Source organism: Ambystoma mexicanum, chromosome 2q, assembly GCF_040938575.1.
Source record: "Ambystoma mexicanum isolate Mex_15411 chromosome 2q, UKY_AmexF1_1, whole genome shotgun sequence".
NCBI lineage: Eukaryota > Metazoa > Chordata > Amphibia > Caudata > Ambystomatidae > Ambystoma > Ambystoma mexicanum.
The window spans coordinates 886,651,717-886,678,973 of NC_090924.1; the positions used below are offsets into that span (position 1 = coordinate 886,651,717).

Below are 27,257 nucleotides of genomic sequence, written 5' to 3' on the forward strand. Positions count from 1 at the left end.
AATTGATGAGTTTTGAGTAAATTGTTGGTATAAAATTTGGCGGGAAAGGATTAGATTGGAGCTTGCGTATTTGGTGCTCGCTCATACTATTGAAAGATTGAAGGAGTATCCTTGAACTTTGGAAAATATTCGAGCAAGCGAAGGAGGAAGAACCACCCGCAGACTGGATATTAAATGTATGCACAGAGAGGGGTGAGACGCCTACTGCGCAACCAGCCTTGCCGGAACCAGTCAATGAGGGAAGCAAGACAGAGGGTCTTTACCCGCTGAGAGAACTTACGGCAACCACAGGGTATAGCAACCTGGCATATGAGTCGCCTGCATGCAGTGGTGACGACATCAAAGAAAAGGAGCAGGAAGGTGATCTTGCCTCTGCAGTCCCGAGGGACAAGGAGAGACATGGAGGCGAAGGAAAGGATCAGGCACAGAGTAGTGCATCTCTCTCTCGAGAGGGAAAAAAGCAGAAAGGAAGCAGCAAGTTAGCATTCGCAAAGGACGAGTGGATGGGAGGTCAGATATTGCTAAAACTTGATGGTAAAGGGAGTGATGACGTAAGACCGAGGGAATGGTCTGATGAGGTGCAGAGAAAGGGAAAAGAGAAGGAAAAGGAAATAAGAGACGAGAGGGTAAGAAAGAAGGATAGGTTAAGGCGAGAACGACTATATCGCGAAGAGCAAGGAATACCGCTCAGTCGCACACAATACGCAGCCTACGAAAAGTACAAGCAGAACATGCTAAAGTTGGAGGAAGAAAGGAGAGTGCACGAAAAGAAAGTGAAGAAGTGAGAAGATGAGGAGATTAGAAGGGCAAAGGAACGTAGAAACAAACGAATGAGAGAAGTAGATATGGCTATAGAAGAAGCAAAGAAGCGAAAGGAAATAGATGAGGAAGCAGAATGTAAGTGCAGACAGAGGGCACGAGATTTAGAATATTTGCAACGGGAAGTTAAAAAACCCAATCCTGTTGTAGAATGGGAAGACATAGAAGAGTTCTTTCCTGCAAGCGATGCAGTACCAGGTACAAGCGGGACAAGTTTTTATGATGACTTGGACAACAGAAGCATCGGGGAAACGATTGAGAATATTAATAATGAGATGGGCTTGGAACTAATTTCCCAAGGGGGAAGGGAGGATGAGCGCTTAGAGAGTACTCAGCTATACGACACTGAGGATGTCACCCGAAGTAGTGGGAGCAGGGGACTGTCCCTAGACAGGCTGGAGATTGGGCAGAACGAAGAAGATGCAAGAAGTTGTGTAAACTGGGAGTATTCAGGATCTGACTCCGGTGGGGAAATGGAGGAAGGAGCACATGACAAAGTGAGACAGTGCGAAAAACGGCTCCCAAGGGACCGAGAGGTACGATGGTCAGATACTAGAGGGTCCACAAGTAGGGCACCGAAGTCTGCTGGACAATCCAGCCGACATGAAGAAACACCCCACGGTCAGAGGGGGGTGTCGGGGACTGCCTATGCAGACAGGTTAAGGGCATGCCAGGCAGACGACAAGGTGGGAATGCCACCCCGGCGTTAGACCAGAGAGCTATGGGGAAAGAGAAGGAGGACTGTGCATTCCAATTCCCGTTGCTAGAAAAAGGGGGTGCAAGACCACAATACATTCCATGGCCACACATGGACCGAGAAAACCTAAAAAATAAGCTTCCAATGCTGACATCGGGAGCCGGAAAGTGGATACATGAGTTAGAGAAAATGACGGGGGGTGTCACCTGTCAATTTATTTTCAATTGGAAGTAATTCACTTTGGGTGTAGCCAATAATATAATTGTAAGAACAATCGGTCTCTCACATACTCAAACTCTTGTGTTGTGTTTAGGCCCATATAACATCAGGTGCAGCCAACCCTGGATCCGGGGAGTCACCTTCAAATTTATGACCGCTGGTTGAACGAGCGTTTGGACATTCTCGAGAAGAACGTTGGCGTCCATACACTTCGCTATCTGCAGGAACTTCTACGGAGAAGCTATTGTTTAATATAAGTGAACACAGCGTACAATTTAAGGAAGAGACGCACAGCCTTCCATTGCATGAATGAAGGTTAGTTAATATTCTTTAGGTTTATCTTAAGTATGTGACTCTCGTGTCCTGTCCGTGGGCCGCTGTAGTGGAGGATCGACATATTGACCTTGTGATATTTATGTGTACATTTGTATATCTGTAGCATTGATTCTGTCTATGGCCTGGCTCTTATCTGCCTCTCGGAGACACCAATACAAGAGGGTAGCACTACTTTCTGCCAGACACCTCAGGTCCATCCTGGAACTTTTCCCGGGTTGGTAGCAGGCTCTTGTATATTATTACCTATTGTTCCACTATAGATATTTTTATTATGGATGTTATATGTTTTTTGTCCAAGTACAAGGGCTTCACACATTGATATGTATTATCTGTGATTTTCTTTCTTTCTTGATGTTAGAATATACTTTTGTTACTCCTGATGAAGACGTCACTACACTAAAGTATATACGTCGAAACCGGTCGAGTTTGGACTAAGATGAGGTCGTGGTTAGAAAACTCTGGGACCCATCTTAATTGCCTAGGCCACTGATGTCATCTGCTGTGGCCCGTCAAATTGATTTCATGTTCTTTTTATAAATCTTTCAGATGAATTAATTATGATGAATTTTCTTATAGATTTTATGTCGTACATTGATTGGTGTTTAGTATGAATGGTTTGTCTAAATGGATGGATGAGGTTGTATGCTTGGATGATTGAATAAGATGATTTTTATTATATAGATGTGTCTTTTTTAATAAAAGTTGTTTCCTGCTATGTAAATTGTTATTACAAGTGCAGATTTAATCATGATTTGTTTGATATATTAAATTAGTATCAGGTTTAATAAAATCCTTGATACCGTTATTTTTGAATTGTTTCCTTTGGATGTCTTTCCGCTATCTAAATCTTAATTAATACTCCAATCCAAAGCGTGGGGTTTCCTGTGTCTTTCAGAGAATACATATTTCCAGCCCTTGGCTGTACAGGTTATATATATACTTTTTAACACTGTAATGTTTTTTCCTATTTAGGATAATTTAACTTTTTTCACATTTATTGCACTGGGTGTGTCAATTTGGTGTACTCCGGACTGGTGGTATTTTCCAGGCCATGGCAGAAACAGATACCATCTCCTTCACGGAGGCACAAATAACAGAACTTATTCAAGGTCCATCATTTTTTGAAAATTTACAATTACCAACATCAAATCAAGGCGCCACGGGAGATGCTCTTCTGAATTTAAAGAAGAAGCAATTCCGCACAGAAATGCACGGTCATATACTTAAGGAATATTTGAGATCTAGTATTATTCCACAAGGCCTGCAGGTTAAAATTATCCCATGTCTTTTCCTGGATGACAACGATTATAAAGTGGCTTTTAGTCAAGTTGCTACCAAATGTAGCCGTGATTTGTTAGTATTAACCATAACCACGGCCCAAAGAGTCAGTGGGAAGATACAAGAAACGCTGTCGGAACAAGAAAAATCTTTTTTGACCAACACTTTGATTGTGGAATCTAAACAAAAGCTTGAACAGATAGAAAAATCTTTTCAGGAATTTAAGAAGCTTACTATTGAAAAAAAGACCAATAAACTTAAAAAGGACATTTCATTATTTAAGAAAGAATTGGTGTATCCCTATCTAGCGGAAGATTTTAACCCTCAGACGGTTTGGAAAACTAACACTAATTGGAATATGGGACCCAATAATACAAATAAAAAAAGATGGGTGACATTTTCAGACACTTCCTCTAGTAATTCAGGTAATGAGGAATTGAACAATCATGCCTCGGGCAATCACCCTTTTCGAGCAAGGGGCGGCCGAAGAGGCCGCAGAAACATCCCCCAAGGTCAAATGACACACAATATGCCGATGCAGAACGCCCCGGGACAAGGGATGATGCACCGGGACTTTCAGACCCGGAATCGAGCATACAGGTGGTAAATGAAACAATGCCAATTTTTAATTTATCCTCCCGTATATTAACACCTGCGGAAACATCAATTCTTAAATGTGGTCTATCTTTTGTTCCGACTCAAAATCCAAGTGCAATGTCTATCATGAGTGAAGTAAAAGGTTTTTTGCGTAAATTAAGGCTAAAGCTTTTCTTTTCGAATAATGTGACCTCTAGGGAATCCAACATCTCAGGCTTCTCTAAACCTTCCACCTTTACCCCCAACTCTAATGATTTGCCTCCAGAGGTCTTGATCTTTGAAAAATTAGTTCTCAAAGAAATAGAGAAAGTTATTGGCCATCCAAGAAATCGACAAGGACCCAATCTGACGCTTTCTGAGTTCGAGGCTATCGAGAGATTAGCCTCGGACCAATCAATAGTTATTAAGGCTGCAGATAAGGGTGGTGGGATAGTTGTTTGGGATGCTGATCGTTATGATCAAGAAGCTCTGAGACTTCTACACATTCCTGGGCACTATTCCAAATTGGTGAAAGATCCATCAGAAATGATTAAGCTAAAGGTACTCAAACTCACTGAAGAAGGAAACCAATCGGGTTTCCTTTCCACTAAAGAGGCTGAATTTATCAACCTGTCGGAAGATCGCATACCTTTATTTTACATTATGCCTAAAATACATAAAGATACTGAGAACCCCCCAGGACGACCTATAGTCTTGGGTTGTGGTTCACTACTGGAACCCCTTTCGAAATACATTGATTTCTTTATTAAACCACTGGCGATGGCCACGCCCACATTTCTTCTTGACTCGAGAGACGTCATCAACCTCGTTGAAACAAAAGCATTTGATCCCAGTACTCAAATTCTAGTAACGCTTGATATTGAAGCGCTTTATACAAATATCCCTCAGGATAGAGCGGTGGAGAGCCTGCGCATAATGCTAGATCGGCGCATACAACCACATTTGGTTCCCACAGAATTCCTATGTAAAGCAGCAGAGCTAGTCCTTAAGAACAGTTTTTTTAAATTCAAGGAGGAATTCTTTTTGCAATGTAAAGGGACAGCGATGGGGTGCACTTTTGCACCAAATCTTGCCATTATTTTCATGGCACTCTTGGAGGAAGAAAAAATCCTGTCAGCATTTAACCCATTTAGGGGCCAAATCAAGGTGTACCGTCGATACATCGACGATATACTTATGATTTGGGAAGGCTCATCAACATCATTGACTTTATTTGTTCAATGGCTTAATGCGGTAGATTTAGATATTCATTTCACTTTTGAATATTCAGTATCTAGAATTCCTTTCTTGGATTTGTCTATTTTTTTCAAAGAAGGGTATCTCTGCACAGAATTACATAGAAAACCCACAGAGAGAAATACCACGTTGAAATATGAGAGCCAACATCCAGCCAGTTTACTTTGTAACTTACCATATGGGATGTTCTTACGGCTACGCCGTAACTGCACAGATATCGCAGATTTTGTCAAACATGCAGCAATTTTGGAAAAAAGACTATTGGAACGGGGATATCCAAAGAAACTTATAAAAAAATCCAAAAAGAGAGCTCGATATATCAACAGAGACCTCTTATTGACACCCAAGCGAGACATTGAAAAGAAAGATGAATTAGTATGTGTCTCAACTTTTTGTCAACACAGTAATGCTATTAGAGGGATCATCTTAAAAAACTGGCGAATTCTTAATACATCAGGAACATCTATACCCAGACCTCTATTTGCTTTCAAAAAAAGTAAAAATTTGAAGCAAAAGATTACTCGTGCCAGTAGAACTTTTCCTAAAGTGCATACAATCCGCGATACCAATTCTAACCCAGTGGTGGGACACTATCCCTGCACTTCATGTGTTGCTTGTAAGTTTTCCAAAAAAACTACGTCATTTGATTCACAGACCAGAAAGTGGACCCTTCGTACCTTTACCACTTGTAAAAGTAAGAATGTCATTTATGCCATTCGTTGCCCATGCCAGTTGTTTTATGTAGGCAAAACAACCAGAGAAGTGAGTACCCGTATTAACGAACATCGTTCAAAGATCAGAACTCGAAACCTCAATGCCCCAATGGTAATCCATTTTGTCGAGATGGGCCATACGGCTGATCAGATGGAATGGTTTTGCATAGAAAAAGTATATGCACAAAACCAACCCCAACTATTAAAAAATTTAGATTACAAGGAACAAATGTGGATATTTAATCTAAAAACATTAACATTGGGCCTTAATACCATGGAACCATGGAATTCGAGTAACTAAATACTACCTGTCATAACATTTTATATATGTCGGGTAGTACACTGGTATACTGCCTAATCACGTGCGTCTTTCATCTGAGAGGGTACGGCCATTTAGAACGTAGGCCAGTTCAGTTTGTGGTCACGTGGTTAATTACGTGATCACATGATGTTTTTCACGCATATATCAATACCCTTGAAACGGTGATACTGTGTTGCACGCCACTTTCAATCGGACCCAGCTGGGATACGGGTGACTAGCTACTGTGAGAACTGGCGAGTTCTTTCGCTTAAGGTAAACATTCTGTCCTGTGGGGGCCTTTCGAATCACGGCGGTTTTCCAAATCGCTTCTTGCCTTTATTGTTTAGAGAAGGGAGCCCTACATCCTTGGCTTTCCGTTAAACCCCATCCGAGTCAAGCAATCTGGAGTCGGAAATATTGAGCAATATTCAAATGCAACCCCTCCCCCCCTACCTTTTTGAAATTCTCTAAATAGTAAGCTTTTCAGCAAGCCGTATTTGTTTAGTCACAATTGTGGTATTAATTCATCAATTTATTTTCAATTGGAAGTAATTCACTTTGGGTGTAGCCAATAATATAATTGTAAGAACAATCGGTCTCTCACATACTCAAACTCTTGTGTTGTGTTTAGGCCCATATAACATCAGGTGCAGCCAACCCTGGATCCGGGGAGTCACCTTCAAATTTATGACCGCTGGTTGAACGAGCGTTTGGACATTCTCGAGAAGAACGTTGGCGTCCATACACTTCGCTATCTGCAGGAACTTCTACGGAGAAGCTATTGTTTAATATAAGTGAACACAGCGTACAATTTAAGGAAGAGACGCACAGCCTTCCATTGCATGAATGAAGGTTAGTTAATATTCTTTAGGTTTATCTTAAGTATGTGACTCTCGTGTCCTGTCCGTGGGCCGCTGTAGTGGAGGATCGACATATTGACCTTGTGATATTTATGTGTACATTTGTATATCTGTAGCATTGATTCTGTCTATGGCCTGGCTCTTATCTGCCTCTCGGAGACACCAATACAAGAGGGTAGCACTACTTTCTGCCAGACACCTCAGGTCCATCCTGGAACTTTTCCCGGGTTGGTAGCAGGCTCTTGTATATTATTACCTATTGTTCCACTATAGATATTTTTATTATGGATGTTATATGTTTTTTGTCCAAGTACAAGGGCTTCACACATTGATATGTATTATCTGTGATTTTCTTTCTTTCTTGATGTTAGAATATACTTTTGTTACTCCTGATGAAGACGTCACTACACTAAAGTATATACGTCGAAACCGGTCGAGTTTGGACTAAGATGAGGTCGTGGTTAGAAAACTCTGGGACCCATCTTAATTGCCTAGGCCACTGATGTCATCTGCTGTGGCCCGTCAAATTGATTTCATGTTCTTTTTATAAATCTTTCAGATGAATTAATTATGATGAATTTTCTTATAGATTTTATGTCGTACATTGATTGGTGTTTAGTATGAATGGTTTGTCTAAATGGATGGATGAGGTTGTATGCTTGGATGATTGAATAAGATGATTTTTATTATATAGATGTGTCTTTTTTAATAAAAGTTGTTTCCTGCTATGTAAATTGTTATTACAAGTGCAGATTTAATCATGATTTGTTTGATATATTAAATTAGTATCAGGTTTAATAAAATCCTTGATACCGTTATTTTTGAATTGTTTCCTTTGGATGTCTTTCCGCTATCTAAATCTTAATTAATACTCCAATCCAAAGCGTGGGGTTTCCTGTGTCTTTCAGAGAATACACCTTAGCTGTAGGGGACATTAAGTGCCTCCTAATCGCCATACTTGGTGAAAGAGCAGATGATGTATGGAAACGAGCAGGCTACCCTAGGATAACCCTAACTAACACCTCCCATGACGGAGCGCCATTTAATAACTGTAGAGCAGCAGTGTGGAAAGCGCTGCGTACGCTATATCCAGACACTTCCGACATGGGAGCTATAATGACTTGGAAAATGAAAGAGTCAGAGGATCTGTTGCTTTATATCCAAAATTTTCAAGACGCGTGGGTGCTCGAAACGCATGAATCTTGGACAAAATCCATCCTGTATTCTACCATATATTGTTCCAAGGGTTACCAGAACTGGTGCAAAAACAGGTCAAGAAATTGGTAGTAATCGAGAAACCATGGGCCGAAATACAGTTGACCATTGCACACTATTGCAAATTGTTGCAAGAAAAGAATCGGAAAAAGGAGGCAACTCGTAAGGGAGAGGAGGCAAAGCTGGTGCAAAGAAAGCTCTCGAAGTATGCTCTCGAGAGAGCCATGCTCACTAACCCAGCCGAACCAAGCGCACAACAAGCAACTAACCCACCGCAAAATAATCAGGGTAATACGGGATTGTACCCGAGGGGAAGAGGTTTTGGCGGTAGAGGATAGCAGAGCAATCAGGGAGGGTTTCGAGGTAACCAAGGAGGTTTTCAAAATGTTCAAGGTGGTTTCCAGAATGCACGAATGGGCGGTCCAGCTATGCCGGATGGACAAATGGTCCAGCTGCTGCCAAAGTGTTGGCTGTGTGGAGTGACAGGTCACGTTGCGCGCATGTGCAGAAGCCAAGGCATGTGGCAAAACAGCCAAGGGACGGGGACAGGCATGGTGAATCAACCTGCCGCCCTGCAGCAGAGCGGTGCACAAAATTATACAGTGCAGCCGCAGGCATCAGGCATGCAGCAAGGTGCACAGCAAGTGGTTCTACCACCTAACATAGGGAACTTGCGGCAGGGACAACCCCAGCAGGCACCGCCGTAAATGTCGCAGGGCATTAACTCCGGAGGGGGAGTTAATCCTGGGACTGGGGGAAATCAACAAGTGTACAGTGGACAGAACTTATATATAAAGTAGGACAGCTCACAGGAGACTCTGATGTGTTCGATCCTATCAGTGACACCAGACCCTAACAGGGAACCAAGGGTGAATGTCACCATAGGGGGGGAAAGAATATTCCTTTTTAGTTGACACGGGTGCTACGCGCTCGTGCATACGAGAAGGCAAGTTCTCCTTGTCCGGCGAGGCAATAGATACTCAGAGTTTCACTGGAGCTCATAGTAGAGTTCCCTTTACAGATGCACTACCAGTTTCGATGGGAGAGCGCAAAATGAATGTACCCCTATTGTATTCGCGTCAGACCCCAGTAAATATTCTGGGTCGGGACCTGATGACTAAACTAAACATGACCATATCGTTTACCGAGAATGGAATAGTGTACTCCAACCCAGGAATGCACTACTCAAATGTGTGTGAAATGATCAGAACATATTCTGGACGTGCAGCCATAAGGGCTATACCGCTTGAGCCAGAAGTCTTTGCATAAGGAGTGCGAGTGATTATGGGGGGATTGCCGGGCCTCACAGACAGAACTATGAGAACCCCTGATGAATTTCTATTCAGACCAAGAATACTCATGCATGAAGAGGAGGGACAAATATTCCCCCTAATGATACAATCTGCCGCAGTGCAAGGGAGAGTGGTATTGGTTGAAGGATATGACGATGAAGGCAGACAATGGTGTGCAATCGTTGCCATTGAAGAAGGGTATCGAGTGACTGATGTCACCGATGACGATCTGTTCGAAGAACACCCCGACCTAGAAGAGACAAGGGTGGAAGTGATTCTCATATTTTGGGTCAAAATGATCAAACGGGAGGTGCCACAAAAAATGATGTTGGCACTAATACGCCCAAAGTACTTTGATAACAACATGGCCCAAGTGCCTGCCACAGTTTGGATTACAGGGCCCTATAATGTAGGTCTCCTGAAAGGGGCAGGTGAAGTAAAGATTAAGTTGAAGCCAGGAGCTATTTTGCCGCAAGCACGACAAAACCCCATGTCCATAGGAGCGGATGAAGGGATCGCAAAGACAATTTCCGCCATGATGGAACAGGGCATCTTAGTGACGTCAGAATCACCTTGCAACACAGTGATTTATCCTGTCAAGAAATCAAAGGGAGGGTCCTGGCATTTAATCCAGGATTTACGACCATTAAACGTTATAGTCGAAGCCGAGTTCCCTCTAGTCCCTAATCCATCCACAATACTATGCAATATACCAACTGAAGCAAAATATTTCACGGTGATCAATTTGAAAAATGCATTTTTCTCGATTCCATTGCACCGTGACTCACAAGAACTGACGTCATTTACTTTCAGACAAATGCGCCTGAAAAGTACGAGGTTGCCACAGGGGTAATGTGAGTCCTCGTCAATCTTCAACATGGTACTTCAAATGGACCTAAGCAATATCGCAGTGGACAGTGTTCTTTTGCAGTATGTAGATGAGATTCTGATCTGCAGCACCACTGAAGAGCAATGCAGGTGCGATTCTGTTCAGCTATTGACTATACTGGCTGAGAAGGGATACAAAGTTGACAAGGAAAAGTTACAGTACTGCCAACAGGAGGTGTTGTAAATAGGGCAACTGAACTCACATGAGGGGAAGAAGGTATCCCCAGAAAGGGCTGAAGCTATCATGAACACGGCCAAACCATGCACGATAAAACAAATGCAAAGCTTCTTAGGACTGTGCAATTATGTCCGAACCTGGGTCTTTGACTACAGCTCATATACCAAGCCTTTGCTACAGGCCCTTAAAAAGGCCCAGGCAACAAGAGAAGAAATTGAATGGAATGAAGCAATGGAGAAAGGGTTTACAGAGCTCAAGGGGGCAATTTGTAAGGCCCCAGTGTTCGGGATTCCTAATTATGCAGAGGAATTCTACCTGTTCTCACACACCGATGGAAATGTTATGATGGCAGTGCTCGCGCAGCGAACCTCGCTGGGATACAAGCCCCTAGCACATTACAGCAGGAGTCTGGACCCGGCCATGAAGGGCCATTTACCATGCGAACAACATCTCGCTGCTGCCGCGTTCGCCATCGACAAGGTGTCATCCATTGTGATGGGGTGCTCCATGACATTGTATGTTGAGCACTCACTGTTCGCCATATTAGAGAATCCAAAGGGCACACTGACGTCACAGAGAGCAGCCACCTACAAGGTGATTATCTCTAATCCATCAATTAAAGCAGTGTGATGTAAAACTGTAAACCCTGCCATGTTCATAGCTGAGCCAGTCAAAGAGGGAGAACCCATACACGACTGTGCAAACTATGAGGAATTCTATGATGAGATCCCCAGGGAAAAGAAAATGCCCTGGCAGGTGGAGAGATTCTCTTTATTGACGGGTCTTCAAGAATTGACCAAGAAGACGGACAAAGGTATACAGGCGTTGTCGTGGTAAAATACATAGCGAATGGAGAGTTTCAAGTACTCGTTAGTGCACGAATACCATCTCACTATTCAGCACAGGTTGCAGAGCTATTGGCATTGATACTCGTCATTGAGAACCATGCAGACCAGGAAGTAATGGTGTATAGTGACTCTGCCTATGTGACATCCACAGTTCACGCAGGACTAGCACGCTGGAAAAGAAGGGGCTACCTCCGACCAGACTGCACGCCACTGCAACATGCAGCCTTGTTGGACAGGCTGATAAAAGCCCTACAGCTCCCAGTGGGCATAGCGGTCGTGAAGTGCGCCGCTCATACCAAGGGGACGGATTTTGTGTCTCGCGGAAATCATGAAGCAGACACGGAAGCCAAGCGCATGGTATCCAAGAATGAAACAATCATGGACGTAGAGGTGGCACGTACCCATGAAAGAATAATGATAGCACGAGCCAGACCAGAGGCTTATAGCAATATGGGGCAGACTCAGCTAATGGAGCTCCAAGGGGAGGCACCTCAGGAGGAGAAGAATTTGTGGAAGCATCGAGGGTGTTCTTTAAACCCCTCTGACGGACTTTGGAGGCAAGACAGCACTGGTAAACCAGTAATGCCTGTCACCCTCCTAAAGGTAGCGTTAGAACAGCTTAACTACTCCATACACATGTCAAAAGAAAATATTGCTGCAACGCTCGCAGAAGACTGGTTCACACAGAATTTAGCGGAGCATGTTGCATTTTTTATGGTAAACTGCATTATCTGCCAGCAATTCACCTCTGGGCACACATTAAAAGTAATGAGAGGAATCATCCCTAGACCAAATGGACCTTTCCAGCACCTGCATATTGATTATGTCGATATGATCCAGGTGTGTAATGGGTACAGGTATTTACTTGTGGTGGTGTGTCTCTTTTCAAGATGGGTAGAAGCAGGTCCCTGTCCAAACACTGATGCAACCTGTGCCGCAAAGTTCCTGGTGAGGGAAGTGTTCCCTAGATGGGGGGTGTGCGAGGTAATGAGATCAGATAATGGGGCCCATTTTGTAAATTCAGTTTTCGAACAGTTCAGCTTGTTGCTTGATATAAAGCACAAGTTCTCATCGGCGTATCATCCTGAGGGGAATGGGATATGTGAACGAATCAACGGCTTACTTAAGGAAAGGATAGCCAAGTTGAAGCTCACTTTAAGGAAGGGATGGTTGCACTGTCTATCACTGGCATTGTATGCTCTTTGGAACCAGCCAGGCTGCGACCATCATCTCACGCCGCATGAAATAGTTACTGGTAGAAGGATGAGGACCCCACTTACCCCCCGAGACAGAGCCAGATGTGAGGCCCAGCCAACCAGGGAGGTACTAGGAGAAGAGATGAAAGCCTATCTGGACTGTTTGACATCCAGCACCTTTGTCATTTCAGGCCAGCTGCAGCGACGGCAGAAAGGGGACAGCACAGCACAAACCACAACAGATAGTGATGATGCAGACATCATGATGATGCAGGCGCATGATGATGCAGGCGCAGCACACAGCCTTTGCGTGCCCCTCATCTTGCCTGATGACAGCGTCCTCGTAAGAAATTTCACCAGAAAAAGGTGGGACAAACCACGGTTTAATGGCCCTTTCATCGTAGAGGACAGCACCCGTCCGCTGTCAAGCTCAAGGGCAAGAGAGCTTGGATCTTCCTGAATGACATTAAGCCTTTTATAGGAGAGAGCCCTCCTGCAGCACCTAACACTGAAGAATATACAGACAACGTGAAAGGACCTCAGCACGTGCAAACAAGATCTATGGTGAGGAAGAAGGACGCATGAGCAGAAAAGACAAGACTAAAGTACTCGTTGTGAAACTCGTGGCTTTACATTGAACATTTCCTCTGAGCACCAAAGGGGATACAAGACATTCAACAAACACTCTGTGCAGCCAAAGTTGCAGGGTAATGAAGAGAATCACACATCCAAAAATGCAGTGACACTGATAACATGAACGTTTTTAGCCACACAAGGTAGTGAACGCAAACTATAAGACTCTGATAGCGGCAAATAAGACATTTCTGAGACCCAAAAACGATATCCTGAAGCATCTAGTATCAAGACTCTGTTCACAAAACCTATGGTGCAGTCCAGCTGAAGTCTTAAGTGGGATGTCCTTACGTACTTCCAACTTGTGGTATTAACATATCCGTCGCTCATAGTGAGAGGAACAAGTGTCAGAGAATTCATTCAGGATCCAGATAACAAGAAGGTAATCAGGCAACTACTGACCGTCATCGTAGAGGTCTTGGCCGAATTGCCCGAGCACAGCGAACAAAAAGCAAATGCTTCCACCTCATGTGATCATAGATGAATTGACTTATACCCTATTCTTCCGGATCATAGAGAAGTGTCCAGGACTTGTTGGGAGAACCACAGATACACTAACCTTTATCAGAGATCCAAGAAACAATGAAATTCTCAACCAAGTATGGTATAAATTGAACTACGTGGTTGCAATCCACGCAGCAGGAAAGTGTAAAAACTGTTCACGTCAAAAGAAAGGATTGTGATCAGGACCCAACAAACAAGGCAGATGTCCCTGTCACCCGCAGATACCCAGCTGGCCCACCATGTCATGCTCAGACTAGTAACAGAGTATCCTGAAATGGTAGGAAGGCCTGCAGATGTTGACGGCATCACCTTCCTCAGAGATCCAGCCAACGCCCCACACATGGGCTCACTTCTCCATGGAATAATGCTCCAAGTAGAGCTGTCCAACTTCCAGCGGGAATTCCTAAGAATATTCCAGTGGGACCTTTCGCCAAGGGACAGATCGAGGAGACAAAAACTGTTAACACAGCAAAAAGGCCTGTGATCTAGAGACTAGAAAACAAGAGCAAATGTCATTGACACCAGAAGACAGCAAATACGTATTCCGAGTCTTCTTCCACCTCATTGAAAACTTTCCAGAACTAGTGGGTAGACCCAGCAATGTTGACATACCCGCATTCCTCAGTAATCCAGCAAAAAACGTGTAACTGAACCGGCTCCTGAGGGCTATTGCAGCGCAACTAAGAAGCAATTATGGACATCCACTGCTGAGGAGCGCCTTAGAAGGAGGAAATCCAAAATAGAACTTTGTTGTCATCACTTCACTGTGGAGCAGATAGAGAAGAGAGACACTGTTCCTCAACCCGTCACCGAGAGACCGAACGAAAGGAGCAGACACAAGAACTTCGCCATCGTATTTTTCCTGTTCTGCATCCTTCTCTGCTTTCCTATTTTTTCATATATTGACTTCTGCTTTTTATTTTGTTCCTCTTGGTACAACATTTCATTTTGTGATTCTGACTCGTTTTCTATTTTTTCCACATTTTCATTTTTATTTTTGTTCCTAATTTTGCAACGCTATTTTTGTGAAGTATGGCTCAGTTTTTCCTATTTGGCCACACGTACACTACAGTTTTATTTTTATTTTTTACTTTTCCAGCATTTCATTTTGTGTGATTTTGTAGCAGTTCCATCGTTTTATTTTTCACATTTGAACTGTTTCCAGCACGTCCTCAGGACCAAAGCAAATTCGAGGCGTGTACTGGGACCTCACCTAGTATCGATATGCTTAGATGGATGTGATGTACCAGAGTTGATAGCCTAACCCTTTTCCATAGTCTAGCGAACAGAACCGTGCTGCATACCCAGAGACTGCCATCATCACCCACAAGAGGGGGGGACACTGAAAGCACTCGACACTTTAATAGTAATAAACTTTCGAAATGTGAGATCGGAATAAGAAAAGAATAAATAATTAACTATGAACTCGATCGACATGGGGGCCCAGAGAAGTAACATAAGTTTTCCCACAACAGAAAGGCGCCCCCGCTTTCCTGGAAGAAAATTCTGCAAACTTTCACTCCGAACGTTCATGTGCATGTGTACAGTGATCATAATTGTTTTTCTATTATTAACAATCAGAACTGCTTTCTTTATTGGTGCACGGAGTGTACCCCTATCAGTACACCCACTGGATAACGAATGTCAGGGGCTTACAAAAGCACCCAGACCCTATATATTGATTCCACTTCCAAGAAAAGCTCATGATGAAGCAAATGGTTTAAATGTGAATGTAATTAGCAGCAATACATATACACATGAGGTGATGAATGAGAGAAAAAGCTGGACACAGGGTCAGCACAGTATGAATGATCATATAGCACTGGCCACGGCATGCACCCACACACAGAATGCACTCAAACAAGGGCAAGTGTCAATGGCTACAAGGCCTCCATCAAAGGCAGCAGAGAAGGAGAAACTGCCTACCGAATATTTAAGTCCAGAGAATAGTGGAGATAACCAAGAAAAGCCAGGTGAATTACCAAAGACGGAGGGAATAGCAAGATCCCTCAAAAGAACAGAAGTGGCCACAAAATAATTCACAGAAAAGACACAAATACTAATAGACTACTTGTTCCCATTCATAGCCAGAGCAAAGAAACTGCACGAGGAGCTGAAAAACAGAACTATAGAAACTATAACTGCAAGCACACCTGCTCCGACGCAAGGAACAGGCCTACAACACAGCCACAAGTTCGGAGGTTGGTGAATCAATGGTGGTTACGAGAAGTTTATGGCAGACTACAAAAGGGAAGGAAAGGAAGCACAAATCCTCCTCCTACCACAGAGATGCAGTCGAGGCAGCCTGCTCCATCGAGATATCCAAAATGGAAAAGCAGCACAGATGCATTCAGAGTCGTAGTCATAGCAAACTACAGAAGAACGCTGAGAATCAAGAGAAGCCCTCATGAAGATAACAATGAACTTAATGATTACCTGGACAGCACAACCTATCTTGGAAACAACACATGGTACCAGAATATGAAAGAAGTAGGACGAAGGCAGTCGGAAGGAGAATGCTTCGTCTGTGCACTCCTGCCAAACAGTGTGGGAAAATCCAAGATCTTCGTGGCTGTAGAATTTGATGTCTCTACAGCACACTGTATGCCACACATAGCAATGTGTAACACCAGAGGACAATTTATGGGAAGAGACGCCTCATTGATATGGGCCACGAAAAAGATTACCCGGATGAAGATGGCTATGTCCAGGACATTAAAACAAGAAACCGAGCGCACACCAGAAATCATGTGATCAGATACGAGAACCCTGGCGTCAAAGGATCAGGGATAAGATGGGAAGTGAACCCGAGACTGAACGTTCGAGGGAAGACTACAAAAGAGGCCCAAATCTGGAAGAACAGAGGCCAAATGCAGATCTAGGGGTCAGTGGTCTCCCCAGATGGATGGGAAGATGGAGTAGTAATCTGCCGAGCGTGGATGGTCCTTGGAGCCTGCAAGGAAGCAATAGAGAATTCACAGAGTTTATGCAAACCTCTGTGGCCAAAGCTAGTAAAGTTACTAACATGGGTCGCAGATAGAGGGGGACCCCTGCAGATAGTACCACTGGAGAGCACAAAACTATGCTTCAGAAATAATGGCACAAGGAAGATGGGAGAGAATCAAAACTGCGGACGAATCTTTGAAGCTCCGGGAATGACCCAATGAACCGCAGTTATTATGGACCATTACTGGGAATGTGGATCCAAGGCATACATAAGGCAGCTAAAAAACTGGGGAGGCATATGCACACTAGTGAATGTCCATTTTCCTGCACTAGTAATCCCCAAGAATGACCGGAATTTGGACAGTTTCCCGAAAGCAGATGCCCATCTGAGAAGAAGCAGATCTGTGGAACTGGTATCCAGGAAGAAGAGGGAAAATTACTTTTCCCCCAAATCAGAAGAGGCATTCCATGCAATCCCATACAAACACAGGTTGTTCAGCCTCACCTCAACAGTATTCATAACACTACTCCTGCCCCACATCCAAGTAGGAGTGAATGCTAAATGGTTGCAGATAACCAGATAGGAGTTGTTGCAGACCCTCAATACCACTATAAAAGGATTCAACGCGATCAAATAAGAGCTGAGAGCAATCAGACTGATGACCCTCCAAAACAGATATGTGCTTGACATGATCACTGCAATGGATGAAGGTGTTTGTGCAAAGATCGGAGAATCATGCTGCACATTTGTACTATCACACAATGAAGAAAATGGAACCCTCACAGAGGCGATAAGCATGTTGACAACTCTAAAAAACCAGATGACCGATGAAACGGATGAAGTGGACGATGACAGCTGGTTCGGGAACCTATTCTCGTGGATACCGCAATGGATGGCGGATATATTCAAGTTCCTGGGAGCCTTGCTAGCCATGGTACTGCTAGGATTCTGTGTTATCAAGATAATCATCACGCAATGCCAGAAAACTGCAATGAAAGCATTGGGATGAAAATGATGGTCGATGTCGAGCCAGGTTGGAAGCCAAGAGAGCTAACAGATGAAGAAATCTTGGACTTTGTGAAGGCCAGTGAGTTTGCGCCAGTAGGAACAAACTTCACTTATCCCAACAGATGAAGAAGGTATGAAAGAAAATGGATCTACTGCAGTCCAAATGGACAATGCCAGCTAATGACCTGGAACAAAGATGAACACATCCAAACTGCAGGGAGTTTGAAAGGCATAATAAAAATATGGACTCCAAAGACACACATGTTCACGCCATCATGTGCCAACCCTGAAGACAATGAACAAAACACTGAAGAATCAAAAGAAGTAGAGATCAAGAATGAAGCAGAAGTGGTGGATGAACCGACCAGAGGGGGGAGTGTAAAGGAGGTCCCAGACATGATTTGCACCCCTGCCCCTCCTTTCGAGGTACCTGAAAGGTACTCACCAAGATACGTGACATATGAAGAGCAAATGAACCAGCAGATAGTTGCATTGGGACTCTGCCCATTATACATTAGAAGATCTGTACCTGTTGAAGCACCCATAACCAGGCAACCCTGGGCAACATGGTACCCTATCAGACAGCCAAACCAGCCACTGATACGAAATCAGGAGTATGTACAGAAAGTCCACATAGAGGCCCCAAGAGCCCTAATGGAAGGCCAGTGGAAATAACACAAGGGCCTGAACAGACTCATAAATGAACAAAAGCCACTATCGAAAATAACACGCCAGTGTAAGTGATTACGAAAATAAATGTAATGGATACAAAGATGAGACAATGTTAAACGTGAGAGAACGGTGCTACAGGACAAGATGGAAGCAACCGACCTGTTAACCGTGTTTAAATAGGCTTGGAACGCAAGATGCTAAGAAATCGATACTGCTTGCACTGCTTAGTAGAAGATAGAGCAGCAAGCGCCAACCATATATCTACCTCAATAATGCACACTATACAAGTGCGACTCCATTTTGTGAAGCAGAAATTGGCCCAGGCTGCCAGAGGCCTGGCAGGCCAAGTTTCACAACTCAACTAGAACAGAGAGGAAGAGCGGAATCGAAACTCAACAGAGAGCGGATCACGCTTGGGAAATCGAGGTCATCCAGAGAAGGGGAGGAGAGCGACAGCTCGCAAGAACCAAACTTCAGAGCATACCAGCTCGCCCATGAAGGTCAAGATAAGAGAGGCCCTGGCAGATGGTGGGGCCGAAGCAGAATTAAATGCAACTAAAGCTGGAAACTGAAGCAAATTCACGGTGAAACAACATGTGATCAGCCAGGCGCAGAGATGTAACACTGCCTGATGTCATCCAGGACCCGAGGATGCTATAACTTTTCCTGATAAGAGACTACAGTTTCGAGGCCGTCCTTAGCCAACTAACTGACACATCACCCTAAAACACTGATTGATGGAAAGGAGGAATGGTGAATCTTGGGGCACTAGGCACCTGGGTGTCTATTCTGCATGCTGCTAATTAAAGTGGAGATTTATGTTTAGGGGTGTAACTTGCCCAATCAAAATAGACCATGTAATCTAGGGTCCTATAAACACTGTAACCAATAGGACGTCGTACTTGTAGTGACGTCAATCACGTGTGATTGAGAGGGATGGGCATAGACTCCCACTCGATAAGAGTTATCCAATCCACATGCTTTATTTCTATATACAGATATAGCACCTATACTTAAGTTACCTTTCCTAACCAATTATATTGCATGATGATTTTTTATAGAAATTAGACGTCAGTGATGATGATTTGTACCTATAAGAATTACTGTCTTACCAAAGTTTGTGGAAGTTGGAGCGAGACCGGTGATCACACTACAGCTGATTCCCATTTGTTTCCCTGTTTGATGTATGTATCATTAAACAGACTTCCCTTTGCCAAACTACAGAGTTCTCATTATTGAGTCGTGTCAGAGTAAGTGAATCCTGCACCCGTTGTCCTCACATGGTGCAGCTATCTTGTCTTACATGTTCTTGAGGGTGAGCGCTGTCCTATGGGCCTGTCAGTGAATTCCTCTCCTCGTGAACACATGCACTGTGAAGCACCTGACCAAATTGGGGGGGATGAGATGAATGACACAAAGCATGTCCTGACAAGCAAATGTAAGTGCAGTACCCGGACGGCCCCAGAACCAATGTCGGAGTACAGTGCAGTGCAGACGGACATGCAGCTCAACACATACAGCATCATAAAAAAAAACAACACACATGACTACAGATAATACTATGCATGATCCGAAGCAATACCAAACAAACAGCAACATTGCCTTGCCTAACTGTAGACCTGCCAGTCCCACAGCCATGTACACATGTACACATGTACACATGTACACCAAACCTGCAAGGTTGCCCAACTACCCCAAGATCATCATGGAAGGCCGATGGCAAACCCTGCATGCCACAAGCAGGAGAGCAATACACAGGCCCACCTACATGAACAAGTCATCAACAAAAACATTACCAAGCAAATACAGCAATATCACAGAGAGCATGTGAAGTTCAAAGAATGCATGATACCAGTGACACAGCATTCCAAGATATTGTATAGGCACATAACATATGATGAGTCCCCATATGCATGCACATGATGTCCATTGCCCTGATACAAAATGTTAGTCCACCATCACACATTTCACAGCGACCCTCCCCATGCAGGTGATCCTGGATACCCGCAGCTGAGCTGGCTGATGACCCTTCTGTGTGATCCACAAACACCCCATGACATGGCATATAACCACGCACACAGCAGGACCTGTTTTTGCAATGAGCGGACCCTTGGACTCCTGAAGGCACGTTTCTGCTACCTAGATCGCACAGGCGTAGCCCTTATGTACGCTACAGAAAAAGTAGGCAAGATTGTGCTTATGTGTGCTATGTTGCACAGCATTTGTGTAAGGTGGAATGTACCCCTACCCCCTGATGTGGACATACCACCCCTAGAGGATGATGATGGAGTGCCTGAGGCTGGTGCCAGACCAGGCAATGTCAGAGGTGACATGAGGGACGGGAGAATGGCTCGCGAGGCACTGATTGACAATTCCTTTTGAATCATTTCCCTTACACAAGCCATGCACCACTGTGTGACTATCATATTGGTAAATAAACTACACAATGACACAATCAGGAATGCCCTCACATTGATGTAGTTCAACTGTTTCATTCTATCCATGTGCACAAACTATCCCCACTCCACACTCCCCCCTCCCGCCAACAACTCCTCAGCATACTATGCTCCTCCCCCTCCCACCACCAACTCCCTAGCACAATATCCCCCCTCCCACCACCAACTCCCAAGCATAATATCCCCCCTAATCCCTCCCACCACCAACTCCCCAGCACACTATCCCCCTAAGCCCTCCCACCACCAACCCCCAGCACACTATCCTCCCTCGCACCTCCCACCACCAGATCCATGGCATGGCCACTCAGGGAGATAGATGTCACAACATTAATTCTTTTTCCTCACCCCACCCCCCTTTCGACAACCAGTGATCTGGATTGCAGATGGTGCAGGGACTGCCGCCCTGGTGTGCTCTGCTGGGTGTCCCCTGTTGGTGTGGTGGAACTAGAAGGAATGGACCCAGGCCCCAGAGCTGTTGGCGTACCAACTCATTGCTTTGGCCTTTCAATCATCTCAGGGACCCTTTGGACAAATGTCAGTGCTGACGTACTGCCAGTCATAACTCTCTGCGTCCTAGCATTGTCCCGCGAAATCCTGCATGTTGCCCCCTGGATGCTGTTGCATATGGCCTGCATATGTCCTGGGTGGGTGCACTCATTGGCCTCAACCTCTCTCTGTCTCTGTTCCATGTCCCCTAGACTCTGCAGCACTATGCCAAGGGTGGGTGAAGGCTGCACAGGAGAGGGTCTGTGCTGTGGGGGTGTGCTGTTGACAGGGGAGCCAATTATTGGTGTCTGGCTCAGGTGTCCAAATTCCGCAGTGGTGGTGTGGACTCTCAGTTGTGGTGGAGGGCAGCCAGCGGAGACTGTGACCAGGGGTTGTTAGCACTTCTGCCTATGATGTTACTGGGCTGCTGTCCACCTGTGTCTCCACGGTTACTCTGGTAGGTAGCGTATCCTCTGTGGTGGTGCCCGCAGCTAAGGGTGTGTGCAGCTGCCATGGCTGTGCATTGGTGGGCTGTGTTGAGGGGTGTGTGGGCCTGGTCCTGCTGTGATGTGATGTTATATTGTGGGACATCAAACGCGGCATGGCCTGTGTGCCTCTTTGCAGGGTGGTGGTGGTGGCCATGGTACTGGCGGGTCCTGATGGCTGGGACATCCCACTCCCATATGGGCCTGCCGCCTCATCATCATTGGATGCCTCTGGCATGGTTTGAGTGCCTGTAGGGGACATAGGAGATGTCATCAGGTTTAATTCCCCCATGTGCTTTTGCATGCAAGGCATTCATTACAAGGTGCTGAGTAGGATCCCCATACTATTGGGCTGATGATCAAGGTTGGTCAGGGGTGTTTGCATGTGGGTTCACAATGATGGGGAAGGATGTGGATATCGGTGTGTGTCACATAGTCAGTTGGTCTTTGACCTGTGTGTGGGGATGGCAAGGCATATGTGATGGGCAGGTGTGCACAATATGGGTCTGCATGCACACACATCCCCTCCACAGATGCCACTCTAATTGGGGCGGTTGCCCTGCGACGTGGCACTGGAAGGTCCCTATGAGGCACTGCTGTGCTGCCAGCATGGGTGTGCAGTGCAGAGTACTTGGATGGGTCCCTTGGCTCCTCTCCCCACTGTTGTGACTCATCAGGGTGGTCTTGGTGCACTGGCACATGGCTGCTGTGGTTGGTGGCTGAAGTGGCACCCACTCGATGCACCCTATCGCCATGTCTAGCTCATGGGTCTGTTCACTGAGGCATCTTGTGCTAGCCTATCAATGATGCATGCACATTTGCTGGAGGGAGTGGGGGTTTTGACTCACTTTCTGTATCCAGGCTGCTGGCCTCTGCACCTGCAACTACCTCAATGGCCTCCATGTCCAGCACTGTGCTGCATTTCTCCTACAATGTGGTGAGGACCCGTGGCTCCACAATTCCTCCACCTATTGCCATGCTCTCCCGCCTCTGTTGGGACAGCAGTCCATGCACCCTGACCCTCATTTCACTCCAGAACTTCCCGCAGTCCTCCACATCATGGCACACTGGCCACCACTGATACCTTCTGGCTTATAGCATGTCAGATGGCAGTCCTCCACTTGCCTTGTTGAGCATCATCAGTGAGGAGTAGCTTGGGTCTCTAGGCCCAGCAGGCTCAGGTTCCACATCTTGGCATACCCAACCCACTCATAGAGACAACAGCAAAACCAAAACTTGATGGCTGGAAGATTTTGAGCAAATCATAACCTCAAGCACAGCTCTGGGCAACCCTCCAGACCTTGGACCCTTTTCTCATTAATGTGCTAAGCTTGTCATGATTAACCACACTGTCAGTATCACCATATAAGTAAAACATGTACTAACAACCATGAGGGAGCAAGTAAACTATTTATATATATATATTTTCTGGGGTTTTACTCATGTACATGGACCAACTCACTCAGATCACTTTTTGGCTGGACAGAATGAGCTCACTGCTATATGCAATAATGGGATGTTTTACCTATGGCATGTCTAGCAATAGTTTGGATACAATCGCTCCAATAATGAGAAATTCTAATAATCAAATTACTCTAAAAACCATTAGTATTGGGATAAGTATTGTAACTAGTGTCCCCTTCTCTCATTTCTCGTGAAAATCTATGTATCTTCACATACCTTTCCACAACCTGACTCCTTCCCTCCATCCTTGACCTGATGTGCCAAATACATGGTATGTTTGCTCTATATTTTTTTATGATTAGAATGTATCACACTATCTATATTTGCACTCCATATTGGTAAACAAAATTGAAAATTGCATTTCTTTTATTTTGATTGATTTTCATGGTTTCAATCATCAACCTTTTTTGAATTCTGAATCACATAATGTAACGCGAATGCTTTACCATATAATTTGTTGTATGAATTCTTAATATGATTCATTTGTATTTAATGTTCAAACATGATTACAGCCTTGAGGACGACCAGAAGGGTCGAAACACATGTTGGCTGTTCATAAAGCAAAGAATAAATACAATTATAACTATCAGAATTGACACAGTGACAAATAACTGTCTATTACTGGACTTTTGAACAAAAACATGTTTTGGGGTTCAAGAGCGTGAGATACCTTCCCAACCCGAAGTTTACTAAAAATGCATCTAAAAACGTTATTGTTTTGTGCTACAAAAAAGTAATAACATGCAGATTCTCATGTGCTAAATTGCAGCAGTGCATACAATACACATACCACCAGTAACAGTCCTTATCAGTTAAGGTCTGAAACGTGTAACAAATACGTTTTTATTACAAGAAGGGAATTTGAAAAGCTTGTCACAGCTTCATTTAAATGCTGCAGTGGAAGCTGTAATTCGACTCTCTGCTGGCTCAAGCAGCAGCTATTGTGACGTCACAACTGAAGCATAATATAGCAATACCAAAACTTGATGGCTGGAAGGTTTCGAAGAAATCATAACCACAGGACCACAAGCATCCCAGACATGTTTCAGCCTTATTGAGCATCATCAGTGAGGAGTAGCTTGGGTCTCTAGGCCCAGCAGGCTCAGGGCCCACATCTTGGCATATCCGTCCCACTTGGGGTGACTACAGCAAAACAAAAACTTCATGACTGGAGGGTTTTGAACAAATCATAACCACAGGCACAGCTCTTGGCAACCCCCCAGACCACTGTTTTTCAGCCTGCCAAGCCATTACAGAAGGGGCTGGGTCGGGTGGTACTGGCCCCTGCCCCAAAGTATAGTGCAAGGGCCTTAATAATGGGGCCTGGCACAGTTACCACCTGATCTGGCACACCGATCGGGTGTTACTGCTATTAGCACCCCAGGTTTTAAATCTGGAAATCTGGGATGCTCACAGCAATGTATATTGTTTGAATGAATGGGATGCCTCACAGCATCTCGTTCATTCAAACAAAATACTTACCTAAGATGTTCGCCATGGAGCTGGAAGACGGGGTTCATGCAGAGCCCCTCTTCCATTTCCATGGCACCCGGCAGGCCAGGACAGGAGTTTGAGTGGCGGTATTGGTTGCTGCCACCAAAGGAATAATGTGAATGGGGTAGGGGTGTGAGAAGATGAGGAAACAGTGACTGCAGAGGAGGGTGAGGGGAAAGATGGAGGGTGAGGAAGCAGCCATCAGGCTTCTTGGAACACAGGCTGTGATCATGGCATTTAGTCTGCCATTCAAACAACCTGATTGGTTTGCTTACCTGCTGTGGGTGCTAATAACTATTTACGGAGCAGTTATAATGTCATTTTCTTATTACAGGTCAGTAATGAGGTCACCAATAGCCCAAAATAAGTGAATATTTACAGGCTTTTATTCAAGTATTACAGGGTGCCACTTCTTATAATTCCTATAAATGGCTTTTGCACCTGTTTCATGGAATTACTCATTATCAACAATGATCATCCTATAACCTTCTGGCCTAAATTGGAAGGTGATGGGCTAGAAAACAAGCACAATGCAATTTGAATATTTACCATATAACGCAGAAGGTTATGGACTGACAAAAATACTTAAATTAATGAAGAGAGCAATTGGAATGATCTTTTTCTTTAGCAAACGCTAACAGAGGTTTTGTGGCACTATGGACAACAAACACTGCAATCATTGAATATTTGGAATGGAAATTGCATTTGGTTCAACTATGCAATGTACACATAGGGGAGAATTGAGGTTTGATGAGTAATACACTTCTTGTGAACATGACCATTGATATTGATCAGGTTATTAAATATATTGAGGTGCTGAAGATTTCTCAAGAATAGGGGACTTATGAGAATGTGATGGCCATGATAAAGAAAAATCCTAAATTGTGACTGAATCAGTAGAATCCATTATTGAAAACATACTACTCCCTTAAACATATTGCTGTTCTTTGGAAAGAGAGTATAATGATCCCTATGTATAGTTCCAAGGAACTATAACATGATAGTCTGGCAAGATTCCGCTGCAAAAACATTTAAAAAACATATACCTATATTTGTGTTGGTCTGGGTGGAAGCAGAACATGTATCCACTTATATCGAGAAGGCTTCGGGGAAGGAGATTGTGCCATGGAATACTTGCTGTCTATTAATCACCTCATTCATCATCATCATCACACTTTTTTTCCTCATAAACAATGCCACAAAAGTCAATGCCGGATACAAAATATGCACAAAAATAAACAGTGCTAGGTGATATTACTTAAAGATAAGGTCACACAAAAAGGTCTCAGCATAGCTTTCCTCCCCATAAAGGTCTCAGCATGGCTATCCTCCCCATAAAGGTCTCAGCATAGCTTTCCTCCCCATAAAGGTCTCAGCATAGCTTTCCTCCCCATAAAGGTCTCAGCATAGCTTTCCTCCCCATAAAGGTCTCAGCATAGCTTTCCTCCCCATATTGTATTTTGGACTGAAATATAAAAAGTAAATAATCATTTCCAGCTCCTGTGAAGAAAAAGGACAAAACCCCTCCTTCAAACAATTATCTTTCCAATTAACCTTGACCGTAGTATGTCTAATACAATGTAAATCCAATGTCATTATTAGGAAACAATGTCCAAGTACGATATGGTTGTCCAGACATGTAGATTGTAATACTTTCCTGATGCTTATTGGATTTATAATTACTTTCTACATCCTCTACAACCACTGTGAAATTCCTTTAATAATAAAGACTTAAAATTCAATGTACAGTTTATCTAAGTGCTTAAAATATGAAATATTCAGAGTAATAACACATCTTAGTAGAAAGTACTTTCTTCACAAATGAAAGCTATGGCGCATAGTCATCTCTCCAACTTTACCAGATGTCTCTAATTATTCTCCCTGGCAATTGTTATAATCGATCAATGATGAAAATGTTTAAAAAATAACTTAATGAGTGTAGAATGAAAACAACCCTCCAAAAATCATAGTTCCAATTCAAAATAAGCTGAGTAATTTGGGTCTGACATAGGAAGACCCAAACTTTGTTTGAAAAAAACATTCTCCACTATTTGGAGGGGCTTACAAATAAAACAGGTGCATAAACCAGCAAGATAAAGATCTACTGAACATGCTTTTGCCTCTTAGGCCCCAATCATAAAGGGAATCGGGAGTGCCAGAAAACAATGTGCAAAGGTAAATATACCTCAGACAGCTTCTTTCATTCTAGTTGCTTGTTTGGGAATATGAGATGGTGCAGCTAATATCCGAGAAAATCTCATCCTAAAGGATTCCTATGTATCTCCATACTTTATGGGGTTTTTGCCCATTTTGAAACATTTATGGGCCTGATTTTAAAAAGCGCTTTACAGTGGCGGGATTCCCATTGAAAAATGTTTTTCAGATCAGGCCCTTTCTGTTTCTGTGAGCAATGCACACATCATAATCGAATCATT

General features: G+C 44.0%; 2 long non-coding RNA genes across 2 annotated transcripts; both read left to right on the top strand.

Moving 5' to 3' along the window:
- The first annotated feature begins 1,760 nt into the window (after positions 1-1,760).
- On the top strand, positions 1,761-2,876 carry LOC138569030 (uncharacterized). Its single transcript, XR_011303067.1, has 2 exons — positions 1,761-2,050; positions 2,430-2,876. It is a non-coding gene; the product is annotated as an uncharacterized lncRNA (long non-coding RNA).
- Positions 2,877-5,324: 2,448 nt separating this feature from the next.
- Positions 5,325-7,874, top strand: LOC138569813 (uncharacterized). Its single transcript, XR_011303337.1, has 2 exons — positions 5,325-7,048; positions 7,428-7,874. It is a non-coding gene; the product is annotated as an uncharacterized lncRNA (long non-coding RNA).
- The last annotated feature ends 19,383 nt before the right edge of the window (positions 7,875-27,257 follow it).